This window comes from Parasteatoda tepidariorum, chromosome 2 (assembly GCF_043381705.1).
Source record: "Parasteatoda tepidariorum isolate YZ-2023 chromosome 2, CAS_Ptep_4.0, whole genome shotgun sequence".
Lineage (NCBI taxonomy): Eukaryota > Metazoa > Arthropoda > Arachnida > Araneae > Theridiidae > Parasteatoda > Parasteatoda tepidariorum.
The window spans coordinates 65481827-65500118 of NC_092205.1; the positions used below are offsets into that span (position 1 = coordinate 65481827).

Genomic DNA, 18292 nt, shown 5'->3' on the forward strand with positions numbered 1-18292 from the left:
TATACGTTAAAATTAATGTAATGGATCTCGTTAGAAATACATAGACGCGTTTTTTATTGTTTTAGAAATTTTGAATAGAAAAACTGAACGTGTATGAAACAGGTCTTTATGTATTGAAATCCATTTAAAAATGTAAGTTTTATTTACTTAAAGTTATATAAGATAAAAATCAATTTAGAGTGATTCCCATAACGTTAAAAGTATCGGTGACGTCATGATAAATAAGAACGGACAAGTAAATTAAGAGGTTTTACTTTGATGCTAGAGCGTGAAAAATGGAGGTCCATTTAACTAAATGATAATATTTTCTACCCAACTGTGTACAGTGCCTCGTTGCTGTAAAAAGCATAAATACTCGTTTACGTGATAGAAGAAGAGATCGTAGAGTAATTTTGTATATTTCTATTATTGGTTTTACTTAATATAAACTTACACAATATTATCTTGATTCAAAATTAAATTATTAAAATTAATCTAATTATTAATTAAATTAATCTTAAAATTAATCCTATTAACCTTTTATTAAAATTAAATAAACAGTTCTGAACTTCTAAACTATAAATGAAATGAGAGCATTGATAGAAAATACGCAGAAATAGAAAACATACGACAATAACTTATGGATTATAGAGAATCTACTTTTCAAATTCATGTTGTGAATTTGAATAGTAGACCTTTGGCCTTTTCTATTTAAAATTGCAGAGGGCATTAGTGTGAGTAGGGCGAAAAGAAGCTAGAAAGAGCATTGTGATAATGTCACGATTTACCCCCTTCTTTCATAAATATTTGATAAGTTATTGGGCATTTTTAATGCTAAAATAAATTACAATTCAAGTACTTCAACTTCTTTGTATTTTTGTTGAATATAACATTTTTGTTATACACAGCATTTCTTTTTAAGCTAGTAGATAAATAGGAATAACTGTAATTTTTTTCAGTTATATGTCACTTGTGAAATTTCTTACAAATATTATTCAAATGATTTTTGATAAAATCATCAATTATCTATTCTCTGTTTATAGAAAAAGATGTAGAAAAAGAAATAAAAGGAGATAAAACTGAAATAATTATAAGATGGAAACACTCAAGTGCTTATTATTCGAATCAACAGCTTCAACATTACGTTTTCGTTTAAAGTTGCTTAACCAAAATGGGGGCAAAATCGTGACATTATAGTTGAGCGTTTCTGATACTAGTTCATGCTTGACAAAATTGTAAAAGCTGGAATATCATAATATTGCGCTAATGAACATTGGAAACAAAATATAATAAACATTGGAAACATACACAAATAAGCATTGGAAGCAAAATATTATCACAGAAGGAAGCTATATTTAAAGTTTTTAGATAGTGAGCTACTACAACTTTAGCTAGCTTTATATGATGATTTTGATATGACTATACTCTTCGTAATTATGATTGGCGTCCCAAGGTCACATTTTCTGCCTTCGTCGCCTTGGTAACTATGTGACAGGCAGCAACACTGCTCTTCTTATTCACACGGCAGTTAAGGAGTATCCATAACTTAAAACTGCATATTATTATGATATTTTTATAAAAATAACGTACCGGCGAAAGGGTAAAGCGAGATTTGTGGATACTATGGTAACTGAGAAGGGAAATTGCGCAACCTTGAAATGCATATTCCATTTACAAAGAATATAGGACACGATAGTCAAATATTTATATTCCAATTTTCATATCTTTGTTTTGCAGGGCAATGTTACTCCATGATGCATCGGAAAAACGAGCTAATTTTGTCCACTTCTTATCAAGTAAAAAAGTCCCGAAAGCTCAAGGTGAAAATGCATAACGAAAGTACAAAACATTAAAATGAATGAGACAATTGAGCTTTCAACCGTGAGACCAATGCATTTGGGAAATTTCTTTTTTTTTCTTTTTTTTAAATAAATAATTAAAAGCATACATTGCAAATATTGTAATTCTATCTGAGAAACATAGAGAAATGGAATGAGATTCGTTTCGTAAAAAACTGGATGAAAAGTCCGTCAGTTATCTAACCAACGTTGTTTTCTAAAGCTCCACCTTCAAGTGAACGATTTGGTGAATTCCGCTTGAAGAAGATATCTTAAGATATTTTCAAACAACGTAACATCAACATTTGTGACTGTACTTGAGAAACATAGAGAAATTGAACGTGATTATTTTTACTAAAAAACTGGAGGAAAAGTCAGCCAGTTGTCTGACCAACGTTGTTCTTGAACTCTACCTCCGAAGAAACAATCAGGCGAATTCCTTTTGAAAATGTTTCAAAGCTGCACGCTATATGGGTATGTTTTTCGTTATTTTTTAATCAACCATTAAATAAAATTTTAAATCAAGAATTCAACATTTTAATTGTTGCCTATTATAAATATTATTTATAAAAATTATAAATAAGGATGAAGGAATTCTTACATTTGTTTCAACGTTTGCTTTTGCTCTGTCATAGGATGAGTCGAGTTTAAAGGCAGTTTGCAAGCGAATGCATTTGTTAGGCAAAGGTACTACGATTAGTAGCTTCGCCCATCTGTTTTTTTTAAAGTTCTTAATGAAAAGAAACAATGAAGCGAACATCACAACTCAAGTCTTTCCGACAAACCTAGAAATTAATTTCCTTTCCTTAACTAATCGACGTGAATAATTTTAAAGTCAAGCAAAGTGACCTAAATTAACTGTATCATAAATTCTGGACTAAATGAGAAAGAATCAAACGTCAAATAGTTTAAAAGTAAACAGTTTAAAAATTTAAAAGCTAAAAAATAAATTTACAAAAACTCAAATAGTTTTACAAATGAATTTATTTTAGATAAATTCCTTAAATTTCTTGATTCAGTTAAAATTGACTTATAAAGGTGTTTGGGTACCTCAAATGGAAATATTGATCTTTAACAGTACAATTAATTATACTAATAATTGAAAAATGATGTTAGCAGAATTTATAAATAAATAAAACAAAATATTTAATAGATACTTCATGATTTGGGTGTCCTTATATTAACTTCTCCAGCAAGCCTTATAATTTTTGGAACTTTACACTTATTTTTATTCCTAATAACATCTTTTTCCAGTAATAATTCTCAGGAATAAATTTTAGCATCTTACAAAGCCGATGAGGGCAGGCGGCGATAACTAAATGCCATTTTGTGTCCATTAGGTGTACCATGTATGACGAAAAATATGCGTTAGCTATTTATTCGAATACTGCAATATACGAACATCATTTGCCATATATATGGGTGCATTAATCACTGAGAAAACTCGTTCTGAATGTCATACCTTTATACCTTCAGACATTAAATGTAAGAAATGAAAAGCTAAGAGGTACAAAAATAATTCTTATAAATGTAACTGTTTGAAAAAAAAGGGAAGTGAAACTATTCCCAAGAAAGACTGAACAAATAATGATACTTCAGTTATAGGAATTTATGTGCTCTGGCTGAATGCCGTATCGTTATTTCAAAAGGAATAAAATTCGAAGATTGTCATCTTTCTTTCTTTGGCTATAGAATATGTCATACAGCTTCGAAGCATTAATATAGTTGAAATATGTCCCTTACATAGTTATATACCAGCATAAGAAGCTATTTCTTATATTTGATTTTGTGAGACATACGTAATGGAATAAAGTAATTTAAATAATAGTTTATGACGTAGCAATATATTGCTATTATCTGATTTTATTAGCGTAACATAATAAAATTAGTTATATGTATTCAATATAAAATTACTTTTAACGACAGAAAGGAGAAGCACTAACAAATATGGTCTGCAACAAATTTAAAAAAAGTTCTCAAAGTTCTATATGTAAAGCTATATTATTTGCGTAATCTGTAATATGCAAGTAAAATTTTATTTTTATTTATTTATTAATTTTTATTCAATCGATGGTTATGCATATGCGTTCAAATATATAAAATCCCCAATGAAAGTTTCTTATGTAATTTGTGATACATTTTTTTACATTGTGTTTAACAAAAAATGTAGAATTGAAAAGTATTGAATACAATATGCAATTTTTTTTAAAATTAAGATTGCATGTAATCATGATTACTTGAAATCAAAATTAAAATTGTAATCAAGATTTAATTCAATCATTATTATATAAAATTGCAGATTCTTATTATTTGTAGCCTTAGTTCAATTTTAGTTGCAAGGCCTTCTTTAAATACTCGTAGAATATAATTTGAGACAGGGCCTTTCAAGTTTAACGATTTTCATGTTTTTTATTTCTTTTCTGATTTGTGGTGACTTCTGTTTGGTTACATAAATAAGCTAGATGAGTGCTAATCTTTTTACGAAAATGAAATAGGTGAATATAGGTGAAAATAAAATGAATACGCTAATTCAACTTTTTCTTACTCAATAAGTGAAGTTTGTACGCAGTACAAAGTTTACACACGGTTACAATTGCAATAGTAAATTACGATTACTTAAGGCTTTTGATATTTTAATCTTTATTTATGATTATTTGTAATATGATTAAAATTAATCGATTAAATTTTTTATGACCTGGTTTTGCTTCATCCTGTATTTACGAAACGAATATTTTATACGTTATAAGCTGAACACTCGTACGGGAGGAAAAATTGTGAATAAATAAATCTATATTGATTAACATAATACAAATATACAGAAATTTGTAAAACATCATAAAATGAGCTAATTAAAAAAATTATTTAAATTTTTTTTTTTTTGGTTTCTTACTGATTTTACTTTAAAAGTTTTAGAACTCGGCATGATAAAAATAAATATGCCTCAGTAATATTTGTCCTAAAAAATAAAGCTATAGATCGTGGCCTACACATGATAGTCAAGATTTACCACAATAAATATTTTGATGAATTTGTACTGTAGTACATATTTTTTGTCCTCATTAATATTGACTTTTCGTTATTTTTATAGAAACAAGTGGCAAAAGTGTAACCAAGAATAAACAAAATAAACACGTGGTCTGAAAGTTTTTTGTAATTTCTGATTTGGTGATTTTGTCGTCGATTTTGTTTTGGCTCAACTGACATTATCGTCCAAAGATAATTGTACTATTGTGCTTAATCTGTGCAGAAAGTTCCCCATGAAATTTGTTTTTATTTAAGTAGATTTGTAAGCTAGCAAACGTTCCTGAACGTTTTATTTTTGAAATAACTGAAAAAGATAAATCATTTACAATTTTATTTATAAAAGCAACAAATGCTAAATCTATGAGAAAAAATCATTTTTCAAACATCACTGACCAGTGAACTAGTTGAAACTTGTGAAAAATTTTTAGTATTCGAGGCTAAAATTGTCCTTTGCTTATCTATTTCTTAAAATTCAGGATACTATTACAAATAAATAAGAAGTCATAAAAGAGGCACGCAGATAAACAAATGCGCAGCAGTCGTGGTTGCTAAGGGGATTGAACATTTGCTTCAAAATGAGGTGACCCAGGTTCGAATCCCAGTAATGCAAAGATGCCAACTTGCTCCGGACAGTAAAAATATTATTTTAAAGTGGTATTTTATCAATTGTGATTCTTAGTTTAATAAATTCAATTTAGCAGATTTTTATCCACTACTATTTCGAAATAATTCCTAGAATTATATAATTCACCACTTTATAATACTATGCCTCTTAAAAAGCTAGCAACAATAGTCAAATATTTGCGAAATTTATTTTGTAGTTAGTTACCGTTTTTTTAATTATTTTTGCGTGTCCGGAGCAGTTGGCATCTCTGGCAATGGCTGATTGATTAGAATTCTGCTCCCGGTTTGCAGCGACCACAATGCTGACGTAAAAATATCCTTAGTAGTAGACGGAACACGGCTTAGAATCAACTGGCCGTCGAGATAGCGGTGAAAGTTTTTTACAGTTTTCCTCTCCATGTAGCGGGTAGTTCCGGCAAAAAGTCCTCCATTAAGGCTAGTTAGTCCCAATGCTTAATCCAAAGACTTCCAAGAGTTTTGGGTTCGGTTCAAATTACAATACCACGCGCCTGACTGCAAAGCCAATGGCCACGGGTTCGAATCCCGCTCTGGGCATGGACGTTTCTCTCTCTTGTGTTGTCCTCTGTTGTGTGTGATGTGTGAATGTGGCCCACCCTATGAACGGGTTTGTGGCAGTGTGGCGTGGGCGATGTTACTCGCCTCTCCGTGACTTTGGGTCACAGGTGCCCACTTAGCAACGCGAAATGAGTAACACGCCTGGCATGTTCTTGGGCGAAACGAATAAAGTTCAGTGCCTGTCATTCGAAAAAAAAAAACAATGCCACGGAATTGGACATTGATACTCATAAACTTAGAATCGGGTTGGCTGTTCCTGGCCGGTTATAAAATAAAATTTAAAAAAAAAAAACGAATGCGTGGTTAGAATTTCACACAATTTCTTATTTTTTTATTATAGTTAGGAGATTAGGAACCAATTACAGATTGAATAAAATATCCAACGTACAAAAATACAGACATTTTATTGATATCTAGTAAACATTGCTTAGTTAAGAAAATTCACAAATTATTATACTGCGGCTGAGAGAAAACTACAGGTAGATGATTAACGCAACTTCTCGAGAAGAATGGATTATACAGAAAGCATTTGGGCCACCGAATAATTCCTTTCATTCTTCCATTTATAACTTTCACAATAACAATGCTGATTCTCTTCGTCGGAAAGAATTTAGAGTTGAAAGTAAAGAAAAGCAATTTATATCCCAAGCAGTTGGTTGGATTCTTGATTTATAATGGTTTACGAGAAAACAAGTTTTGGCTAAGAGTGTTTTCAGAATCTTTAATGTAGACAGCAGTTTACGATTGCGACAAATATGTCGTAAAAGCTTGCAAGCAAGTGTTCCTTCGAAATTATTTTACCTACGTGACTTAAGTAGAGTTAAAACTTTTCGTAAAATAAAGTATTGGGTTTTATATCTAACAAGGTAGTAAAATTTAGTTCATTATTAAATAGAAAAATCGTTAATTTTTGATAAAATATTCGAGAGTTGCAAGATAAAATGTTATAGGAAGGCTTAAGTTTTATGGATAAATAGAAACTTTTAAGATCATTAATTCTTATTATATTGGGAACAATACATATTGTACAGGGAATTTCTTTCATATAATAAAGGTTTCTTCACTTTATCAAAAGCTGAGCAAGAAATTAAAGTAACAAAGAAATGTTATGAGAAATATTCGTTTATTTGTTAATACTATAATTTTTTGTGAACGAACTGTGCCGTACACTAGTGCTATAGTGCTATGTTACTAGTGCTATAGTGCAAAAATTAGCGCTATGTACAACACCATGTTGTAGCTTTGACTACTATATGTTCAACTTTAAACTATTGGATGTTTTTCATTAGATGACACTTATGATGAGTTCTTTTTCCTTTTAACACGTTTACAGTGAAATCTCCTTCAGGCCACGAGTACCGCTGTACGAAACGTATTCTAAGTTCTCCCACCGATATTTTAATAATGCGAGCCTCTAGTGGTCACAAAATTAACATCTCGCTCCTTTTGCTTCCGCGGTATCAAGTCTGTTTATTTGTGTCCGTTGTTTCGCATCTGTTTCTCATTTCACCACTTTGAATATTTGCCGAATAAAGAGGAGTTTAACTTAAAATATTAACCCTAATTCGTTGAAATTTCGAAAATAAAAAGGGAAAACTTATTTCTTAGTGAGTTAACTAGCAGTAAACAAGAAAGCTTTTATGAGGCTCACAGTAATTTTCTAAATAAATCATTTTTGTATTACTTTTACAATAATTAATGAGTCTTGTTACTTCCTGTGAAATATCTTTTCAAATACATACGAATATCCTTCGCTAGTAGTCAAATAAGCGCCACCCCAGTACTGGTGATGCATCCCGTATTGGGCTGTCATGCCGTGTCACCCGGACATGCTTTTACCGGAATATGGGTGAAACGGCAGTCAACATGTTAAAGTTGTTAATAGATTGAATTTAAACCCTCATGCTATTGAAATTTATTTTTTAAGTAGCCTGAATAAGTTAAAATAAATCAAATTATTCATCAGTGCAATACCCAAATAGTATCTTATTGGAATATTTTGAGAATTTATAACTTTACTAAGAAGATAAAAATTTCGCATATTGTGAAACGGCAAAGTTGCCAGAAAAGTGTATTAGGGCTAACTTGGCCTGGTGCACATAATTTATACTAGTCCAACATACAATTCTGAGACTGGTCTGAGATTTAACAATCATGTTTTTCCCCTTTGATTTCGTAAGGCATAGCAAAAGAAATAATTTTTCTTAAAACCAATTTATTACCAATTTAAAACCAATTTATTAAAAACAAATGTTCTATCACAAAATGACATTTTGTTACTTAGTCATCTTAGTTAGAAAATCAATTATTTCAATGTTTCATTTTCCAATCAAATTGATTAAAAAAATTATTTAGCTGCAAAAAAAAAAAATTAAAGGAATGTTCCCTAGCACATGCATGGAAAATCAGAAATGGCCACCAACACAGTAATTTATGCCTTCAGAAGCAGGTATCAACTAAATATACTAAATACAAAATTCTCCTCCAGAATGGTGAAATTTTGAATTTATTCCTCCTAATAATTGAATAACTTTTTCTCTAATAATTGATTAATTTTTGTTCAAATAATCAGATTAACTAAAAGAGTGAATTCAAAAATTAAAAATTAATTAATAATAGCTATTAATTTTTGAAAACGACGCAAAAGTAGTCCCTCTTTGACTAAACATACCTTTTATTGACAGATGCGGATTCTTGAATATCAAAATAGGCAGGATTAGCCACATGCGGTATCAATAGTTTAGGCAAGAGAGAGGTCGAAGATTACAGTCTTTTAAAATTAATTGCACAGTTTTGTAATTACCCATATCTTGGAAGTTTTTCAGAAAAATCGTTTCAAATTAAAAATATTTTCCTCACAATTATATTATAATCTATCTAAAGATAATGCTGCTATAAATAATTTTAATATTTATTCATGGTATTTTATCATTTTATTTAATAATATTTGAAAAGTGTTTGAGTTGTAAGGTAATACCAATTTTCCCTTTACTTTAAGCCATGCGCTTAATTTTGAGCGAAATTGATCGAAAAGTCGTTGAGAAGTGAAACTATGAGAATGAAAAATATGGCGCTTTTTAAATTTTAAAACTCAGGAACTATTCGTTCGATTTTGATGAAGATTATTTAATTTTCTTTTTATTCAAGTTAGGAAAATTTAAACTGCTACTTCTCGTGTTTTCTCTCTTTTTTTTTTTAGGTTTGTTTTTGAATGAGTCTTTAAAATGCTTAAACGACAAAAGTGTTTCAGAATAAATAAAAAAAGGATCTATCCAAAGTAAAACAATTTAATTTTTTTTTACTAATTCTAATATTTTAGAAAAGCTTAGATAAATTTCATAATAATTGTAAGCATATTTAAAAAGATACTCCCTCGTTTTTACTTTGTTTACAGTTTTTAAATTAATTTTATATAAAGCATTTTGATTGTAATATTTCCCGTTGAACATGTTTAAATATTCAACCACATTGAACTTAAAAATTATTTTGACATTCAATTGAAGATGGCAAAAACTTTTATCAGTTTTTTATTTCGTAACTTTACATTTTTTTTTTCAAATACAGGAAGAATTTTTTTTTAACGTTAATGAAATTTCTTTTTTTTTTAAATAAAATTTTTTTAAAATAAATAAAATTAAGTTTAGAAGAATGGAAATACTTTTCTTTCGGAAACTAAATCGAAATAGTAATTTTAAATTATGTGTATTTAAACTGCGTGGGTCATGTAGAATGTACTACTTCTAATTCCAACTAAGATTCCAACTTTAAATCTTTTCAGAAAAAGTTCTTTAAAACAAAACCTTCATTCAAAAGGATTTTTTTCAGTTAAAAAATAAATGCCAACCTTTTTATTCTAAATATTTTACGTTTATTTATCTACTCCGTGATTAGAATTTTTATAGTTGAAAACTTTTTTAGTGATTTCTTTTGCTTATTTGTAACTTTTAATTGTGTTTCGCAGCCTGCTTGGTGATTTTAAGGCTATTCAAAAGTCAAACTTTTTGCTTTGTTTTACTTACCCTCCTTTAACTTATGTGATTAAAATACTTTCTGCCTCAATATGCATTTGTTTTTAATTCAAGAAAATTTCAGTTAAAGAATTTAAAACTAGTCCTATTTAGATAAATTTATTTAAAAAACATTTATCAATAATAATGATTTAATTTTACTAAGTACTGAATTATGTAAAGAAAACTTAATCTTAAGTGCATTTAAATATTGATGATATAAAATACCATTATCATTGATGATAAAAGTTTTAAATATCTGACTTTTAAATATGTTTTTACAATATTAAACAATATCTTCTTAACTAATCATCCTCTTGACTTGATATACTAGATAATTATGTAGATGCCAAATATTTCTCTCTTTTTTTTCAGTTACGGCTATTTTCGAATGCTCTGTCTTCGCACAGAATTAACTATTATTCCTGACTGTTATTTTAAGTTTAAGTCTACTGTTAAGTAGAACTCTTTGGGCTAATTTTGAAAAGTGCGAAATCGTCACTATAGAGAAAAGCTGTGGTTTCGGGAAAATTAAAAGTATTTGTGATATAATTATTAATATTTAAAAACTTATAAGGGTCATCATCTTAATTCGAAAAAAAGTTTCAAAATTAAAATGTAAATTTTTAAAAATGTTCCACGTAAAGGGAAAAATTTCACCAAATTGCAGTTTTTTAAAAGCAAATTTAATTACTTTTGAAATATTTAAAATATTTGTCCGTTCTAAAGGGCAGGTAATTTTTTACTGCTAGATAATTTCTATTTTTGAAATTATAGCTATATCACAAATAAGAGGCTCACATATTGTACACTGTGGAAAATCTTCGTTTTTCACCAAAATGGAGGCAAACTTTACAGTAGGGTTTTATTACACCAAAATCAAAGGTAAGTTCCTGGTACTGTGAAACATCTAGAACGTTCTTTTACATTACTTAACGAAAAGAAGCCGAAACAAATCACCATGAATGGTATTTAGTAACCCTATAATTTATATTTACAGTAAGATATGATACATATAAAAATAAGTTAATTTTTACGAGACAATGAAGTGAAAACAGTATTTCAGGTTACATACGTACACTAATTCTTAAAATAAATGAGTTTGAAATTTAAACAAACGTGTAGAAGAGAGAATATTAAGAATAATTTGAACTAGGCTTAGCAGAGCAGGAACGGATAGAACATTCACATTATAAAATTACTTAATAAAGTTCACAGGGATTTGAAAACTAAATTATAAATATCCTTATTATACAACTAAAAGCAGCTTTTTCGAAACGAAAAGGTAATAATAATTTATAAAAGTAATAATAAGTAAAATCTCGATAAAGTTGATGTTTTATTAAATTACGCTTTTATTTTGATTTCAGCTACCATTAAAATTAACATCATTGGTATCAATAATAGTATGGTGATTTTTTTACATTTCTTTGATATTATTTTAAACTATTTTTTCCATATAATTGGTTTTTTGTCCACCTTGCTTATTTATTTAATTGCAGGTTGATATTTACTTATTTAGTTTTATAGAAATAACTATTAGCAAAATAAACGGGTGGCAAATTATTTTTGAAATAGTAATGAAGTCCACTAGAGTTCAGGATAGCATTTTTAAAGAGAGTGTGGGGGGATTTATAGGCGATGCCAACCTTCATCTATCAAAATGAACCTTTAGACTGAATCAAGTTAGCATGTCTTATATACTAGTGAATTGATGTTTAATAATCGTAGTGGTAGTTACGCCACAATACTTCCCCTAACCCCCCGCCCCCAGAATTTTATCAGGGCTAGAATTCGATGAGCGGATACCACTAGTTGCTGTATATGTGAAAGACCAGGAGAGCTGGATTAAGGTCACGGGATTTTGAGCTTTAGCCACGAGAGCTATATTGAGTTCATGGTTGTGTGCATGGTCACTAGTGTGTTGCTATTAGTAGTCAAGTGTGAGCAGAAATCAGTTGTGTGTAAATGAGACTGAGAAGTAACAACGTGGGGAAGACGATGACGCAGTCACAATTAGCAAGCCATCAATTCAATGTGACCATCCACGTCTGATCATATCACGTCTGTAAGTCACCAATGGTTAGAGAGACAGTTGGACAATGCCAACCGTCATCTATCAAAAGATACCTCTAGATTGAATCAAGTTAGCATGTCTTATATACTAGTAAATTGATGTTTAATAATCGTAGTGGTAGATACGCCACAAGAGCTTTTGGAAAGAAACTTTGATTTCCAAGTTTCTATACATGCATAAAATTGTCATCAAGCTGAAATTTTGGAAACTTGTAAAGTACACTCTACTGGATCGGTACAATACTGAAACATAATATGACAATACAAATCTTTTGTAGCCGTAAAAACAATAAATAAAATCAAGTTTGGGTCCAAATTGAACTATAATATAATGAAATCAAGTTCAAGAATGATAATATGACTTGACCTAGAATCATTTTAAGGTTGTAGCACATTCAANACTCCCCCACCAGAATTTTATCAGGGATAGAATTCGATGAACGTATACCCCTAGTTGCTGTATTTGTGAAAGACCGGGAGAGCTGGATTAAGGTCACTGGATTTTGAGCTTTAGCCATGAGAACGATATTAAGTTCATGGTTGTGTGCGTGGTCACTCCTGTGTTGCTATTAGTAGTCAAGTGTGTGCAGAAATCAGTTGTGTGTAAATGAGACTGAGCAGCAACAGCGTGAGGAAGACGATGACGCAGTCACAATTAGCAAGCCAACAATTCAATGTGACCATCCATTGAAGTGGGCGTGATCATATCACGTCTGCAAGTCACCAATAGGGGGAGAGACCGTTAGACAATGCCAACCTTCATCTAACTAAGGGTACCTCTAGATCGAATCAAGTTAGAAGTCTTATATACTAGTTATTTGATGTTAAATAATCGTAGTGGTAGATACGCCACAAGAGCTTTTGGAAAGAAACTTTGATTTCCAAGTTTCTATACATGCGTAAAATTGTTATCAAGCTGAAATTTTGGAAACTTGTAAAGTACACTCTACGGTACAATATTGAAACATAATATGACAATACAAATCATCTGTTACCGTAAAAATGTTAAATAAAATCATGTTTGGGTCCAAGCTGAACTATAATACAATGAAATTAAGTTCAAGAATGATAATATGACTTGACCTAGAATCATTTTAAGGTTGTAGCACATTCAAATGATATTAAGGTTCAGTCCGTTCTAAAAATGTACTTAGTTGGAAACAATACCACTGTTTGGAATTTTTTTTAAATGCCCCCCAGGGGAACGACCTTTCGTCAATACATGCATCTGAAGAGCAGATTTGCTGGCCACTCTTTCAGGAGCACCATATTAGGTGGCGCAACGCTGCTCCCACAGTAAGAATAGATAGTGCAGTGAGAATAAAAAAATATCCATGCCTTGCCCGGGATTCGAACCCAGAATCTTTCTGTTGCAAAGCCCGTTTCCTGATCTATACACAGTCCAGTCGCCATGTTTAGAAGTAAAAATAGCATTTTCGAAGAGGAATTTTGTTATATTGTCCCAAGCATTTAAGTTCGTTTAAGTATAGTTAACACCGTTATAATTATAAGTAAATTATTGCTCATTACATAAACGAAAACTTGTTTGGTGTTGCTGGACATGTTTCAACATGCTCCTGTGTTCATCCTGATTGATATCTTTGAACAGACCACTTCTCTAAATCCTTAGAGAGATTTATGACCGGTCATTGTTACCGGAAACACATATTAGAGAGCGCAAGTAAATTAGAGTAGTTAACGGTTTTAAAGATTAATGGAGAGAAATCCTCTTTGTGGAAATCGGGTTACAGTTTTGACGGAAAGAGGAGTTTGATAATAAATTACTTTGATAATGGAATTGGAGAAGAGAATTTGTCTCACATGACTCTTAAAATTCTCAAAAAATACTGAAAAATATAATTTAAAAAAAAAATCATTTCTTGAGTATTGTTTTATAACAATCATTTATAAAGGAGTGACATACAGGAAAAATGCTAAAAAAATCTCTTTTTCCAATCTATTTCTTGAATATTATTGTTTTATAGTAATGATTTATCAAGTAGAATAGTTTCTAATATTAAAATTTCAACAATTTAGGTTATTTTGCACCTTATAATCTAAAATTATGAATAGTATGAAATTAAAGAAAAGGATCTTCAAACATCAAAAAGACTATACATTCAGGGTATTTATTATTCAGGAAATAACAAACAAATGAAACAAGGAAAGACATTTGAAAATTTATTTATAGTTTGAAAGCCGAAAGCTAAATAAAATGAAAATTAATTAGTAAAAAAGTTTTTTTTTTGCATTTAGTTGCATATAAAAACTAACTTACCATGAAAGGAGGTAACTTCTTTCGCATCTCACACTGCAATACCCACCAAAAGGCTTTCAGACATTGTAACAATATAGCCAATATAACAAATGTAAGCAAAATTTGATAGCAACAGCAAATGACAGTAAAATATATTTTTGCATACTCAGTATTTTTCGCTTTTGTTGATGTTCTAATTATGGTTACGAAATTCTTTCGGTTAAGGTAATGACTTTCAGGCGGCTTTTATACAATTTTGCGTTATGTAACAATGATACTTTTAACACCAAAGAAGTTTTTCAATGAGTTCTCAACAATGGTATTGCATAAACTCTTGCCATTGATCGTTTTTGAGTCATGGTGGCTCAGGGAATATATTCGCCCCCCCAGTGAGGTGAATCGGATTCGAATGCCAGTGATGGCTATGAATTCCACACCCGTCTTGTTGCATCGACTACTGCCTTGACGCAAAATATCCCACTCAGGGACGAATCACGGTCTATAGTCCATTTGCCGATAGATTAACTGTGAGAAATTGTCGTGGTTTTCCTCTCCATGTAACACAAATGCGGATTAGTTCCATCAAAGAGTTCTCTACGAAGACATATTTTTCTCAATACTTGATTCAAGAGTTTCCTTCTCTTCTGGATTGGGTTCAAAATTACAAGGCTACGGAGTTGAATATTTATAGTAGCAAATTCAAAATTTAGTCGGTTGTTCAACAACGGTTCTAAAATAAAAATAAAAAATAGTAGTTTTTCTTATTGATGGTATTCATAGTTTTACAGAAACTTTTGTGATTAATTTTATTCGGCAATACATTTGTTGTTACTGAGTGAGTGAAAGGAAAGTGTGCTCTTTTCTTTATTTGCCTCGTTTGCAAATTTTGCTGATTGTGAAACAATTTCTGATCCATATTTAGACGATCTAAATATTTCTAAGCCTGAGTCTGATAAATCAGGAGTTTTAATTGATACTTGATACGGAAAACATAGATAAAAATTACTTGTTGAATTAAAAATAGCCTATTCCATTCTATATCTGTAGAATATTGTTCATGAAAGTAATCTTGGAAAAGAGAAAGATGAAAATCAAGTCTTAGAGTCAAGTGCAAATCAAAAACGAAAAAAATAAAGCTCATTTACGAAATGAGGAATGAGGACGCAAATGACGAGAGAGGAAGCAAAATTTAATGAGCTCACTGACTTGAAAAATCTGGGAACAATTATGCAAATACGTCTTGAACATTGCATGAATTGTGCTCTTTTTGTCGTGTTTCAAAAACTACTTTCGGCGAATTTGTAGAATGTCTTGTCGATATATATATAATCATTTCAAAAGAGGCTTGAATAATTAATTAATTTCCCAAAATGATATTTTACATTTGTTTCGATAGAAGATAGATACTGGTGATCTTGACCACCTTGAGTGAAAAATTATAGTTAAATGCCAATTTTTCAAAAATGGAACATCGTTAAAACCAAACTTGATTTGGCAATTAATATGATTTTTTTTAAACCTTACTGTCTCAAAAATAATTAAAATTATGAAGTTAAAATAAAAAAGCTAATTTTTTGAATTTTTATAAAAAAAATATTTCGTCAGTAAAAGAAATAATTTACAGTTTTCAAGTACCATTATAAATTTAATCAATATGATATATTCAAATTAGTTACCAAGTTTTAACTCATTAAGTTTATTATAAGTTGAGAAATCTTGCGTATCAGGTGAAAAAGAATGATTTAAGAAAAACAGATTAAAGGATAAAACTTTGAATAAATGCATTTGAATAAATTACATATTATTTTTGAATAAATTATAGATCATACTAATTTAGAAAATGATTGTATTATTTTGTGTTGTCAATGAGGAGGTTTAAACTTTAGGAAGTTTCTTCACTATTATATCTTATATTCGACGTTAAATTGCTCAGAATAAAACTGATCACAATCTATTTTTTTTCTTCAAACAATAACAAATATTTTTGGTAAAATTCCTTTAGACCTCTTAAACTTTCCCCTTGCTTTTTTCTTACATAACATATTTACTTTGCACTTTTCTAACATAACATAAAATATTTTGGTAAATCTGCTTAGTTTGCATAAGTTTTTGAATTTTGCATCCCTTATTTTACTTTTGCTTTTCAGTCCATTGAAGGTAAGGATAATTTTATTGGTTTGCACATTATGGGGTCAAAGAAATTACTATATCTTACGAAACTATAAAATATTTATGAAACCTATTGAAAGCGTTGAATGTGTTTTTTTTCAAATGCGCTCGTTTAATCCCTTCTTAAGTTGTGACGGTGCCTATTCTTCAATTTAAAATATACTTTTAATTCAAGTAGATTACTAGATGAAGTAAAGCTCTAATTTCTTTCATTAGAAATCATAAACAAATTAACTGGAATAACAAAAACGAAATATATTAAACCATGTATATGTCACCAACCAAAATTCAGATATAATGGCTGTTTGGCCACATCAATCGAATTCCAATTAAACCTTCTCCCTTCATGCCTTAAACACAAATTTATTTTTGCGATTTACGCTAAATTTGCATTATTTCTCTAACCATTCACCACTTTTTCACTTTTCATTGGGCAATAGAAAATGAATTTTTTTTTCTCCGGCCGATTATGGGATCAGAAGAGAAATTGCTATACCTTAGAAAAAAATAAAGTATTTATTAAAACATAGTATTAAAGTATTTACGAAACTTTTTTGAAATCTAGCGAAACCGTTGGATATGCTTTTTGAAACGAATGCCTGTCTCATACTATCTTAGGTTTTTGTGATGCCCGTCCCACTAAATTAAATTATGCTTTTAATTCAGATCAGCTGCTCGGCAAAGATTAGATATTTTTTCTTTCTGAAGAAAAAATATCTAATCTTAATATCTAATATCGGATATCTAATCTTAATATCTAATATCGAATATCTAATCTAATAAAATATCGAATATCTAATCTAATAAAATATCTGATAATAATCTAATAAAATATCTAATAATAATCTAATAAAATATCTAATAATAATCTAATAAAATATCTAATATCGAATCATAAAGAATTTCTCTGGAATCTCGGAAACAAAATGTTTTAGAACTGTGTTTATTTTGCGAATCAAAATTAATATAAAATGGCTGTTTGGCTATAACCAGTTGAATTTCGGCTAACCACGTGAATTATTTTTATATTTTTTTCATTCCTTATGTTAATTTTGTTTTTCATTGGTATAAAAAAAAGTAAACTTTCAGTGTTACGCAATTTATAGGGTTAAAAAGATAGTTTCTAAATATTTTTACAAAATAATAAACCTTTATTGATGCTTTTTTTAACCATTGTGCAAAAATTTTCAGATAAATCACTACTTAATCATTTGTTCTGTTATGGCTACCATCCAAATAATCTATTATATATAATTCTCTTACGTGGCTCCCAAATTTTGGCTGTATTTCTTTTCCGCCGGTGGCAACGTTTGCTTTGTTTTGAAAACACCAAAGCATTCTGCCTTTTAATGATGTGTTTCTGATCTAATACATATAATTCTCTTACGTGGCTCCTAAATTTTGGCTGAAGTACTTTGTACAACTAAATAAGATTCTTTTCACAACAGTTAAATATTTCATTCTTCAACAGTATTCTTTCAACAGTTAAATACTTCATTCATAGAGAAAACAGTCGGCAAAAAATTCTGTTAGGTTGAAAAACATTTCGCTAAAAAAATAACAAATTCGAAAAGAAATAAAAATAAACAACTTACAAAATAAAAATGCTGTTGCCAGCCATAGAATTTTTTGAAAGTTAACTTAGCAACATAAATCAAAATGACGTAGAAGAGCAACTAGATCAAAATTATGATACCTGAGAGCTTGACGTAACAAATCCTTCAATTCTAAAAGTGTTGTAT

General features: G+C 29.8%; 1 long non-coding RNA gene across 1 annotated transcript in view; it reads left to right on the forward strand.

Annotated features, from left to right (window-relative positions):
* Positions 1-1028: 1028 nt before the first annotated feature.
* Positions 1029-18292, forward strand: part of LOC122269297 (uncharacterized) — a 25127-nt gene continuing 7863 nt past the window's right edge. Inside the window, exon 1 of the long non-coding RNA XR_006225110.1 lies at positions 1029-2291. This is a non-coding gene — a long non-coding RNA (uncharacterized lncRNA). The remainder of the gene's footprint in view (positions 2292-18292) is intronic.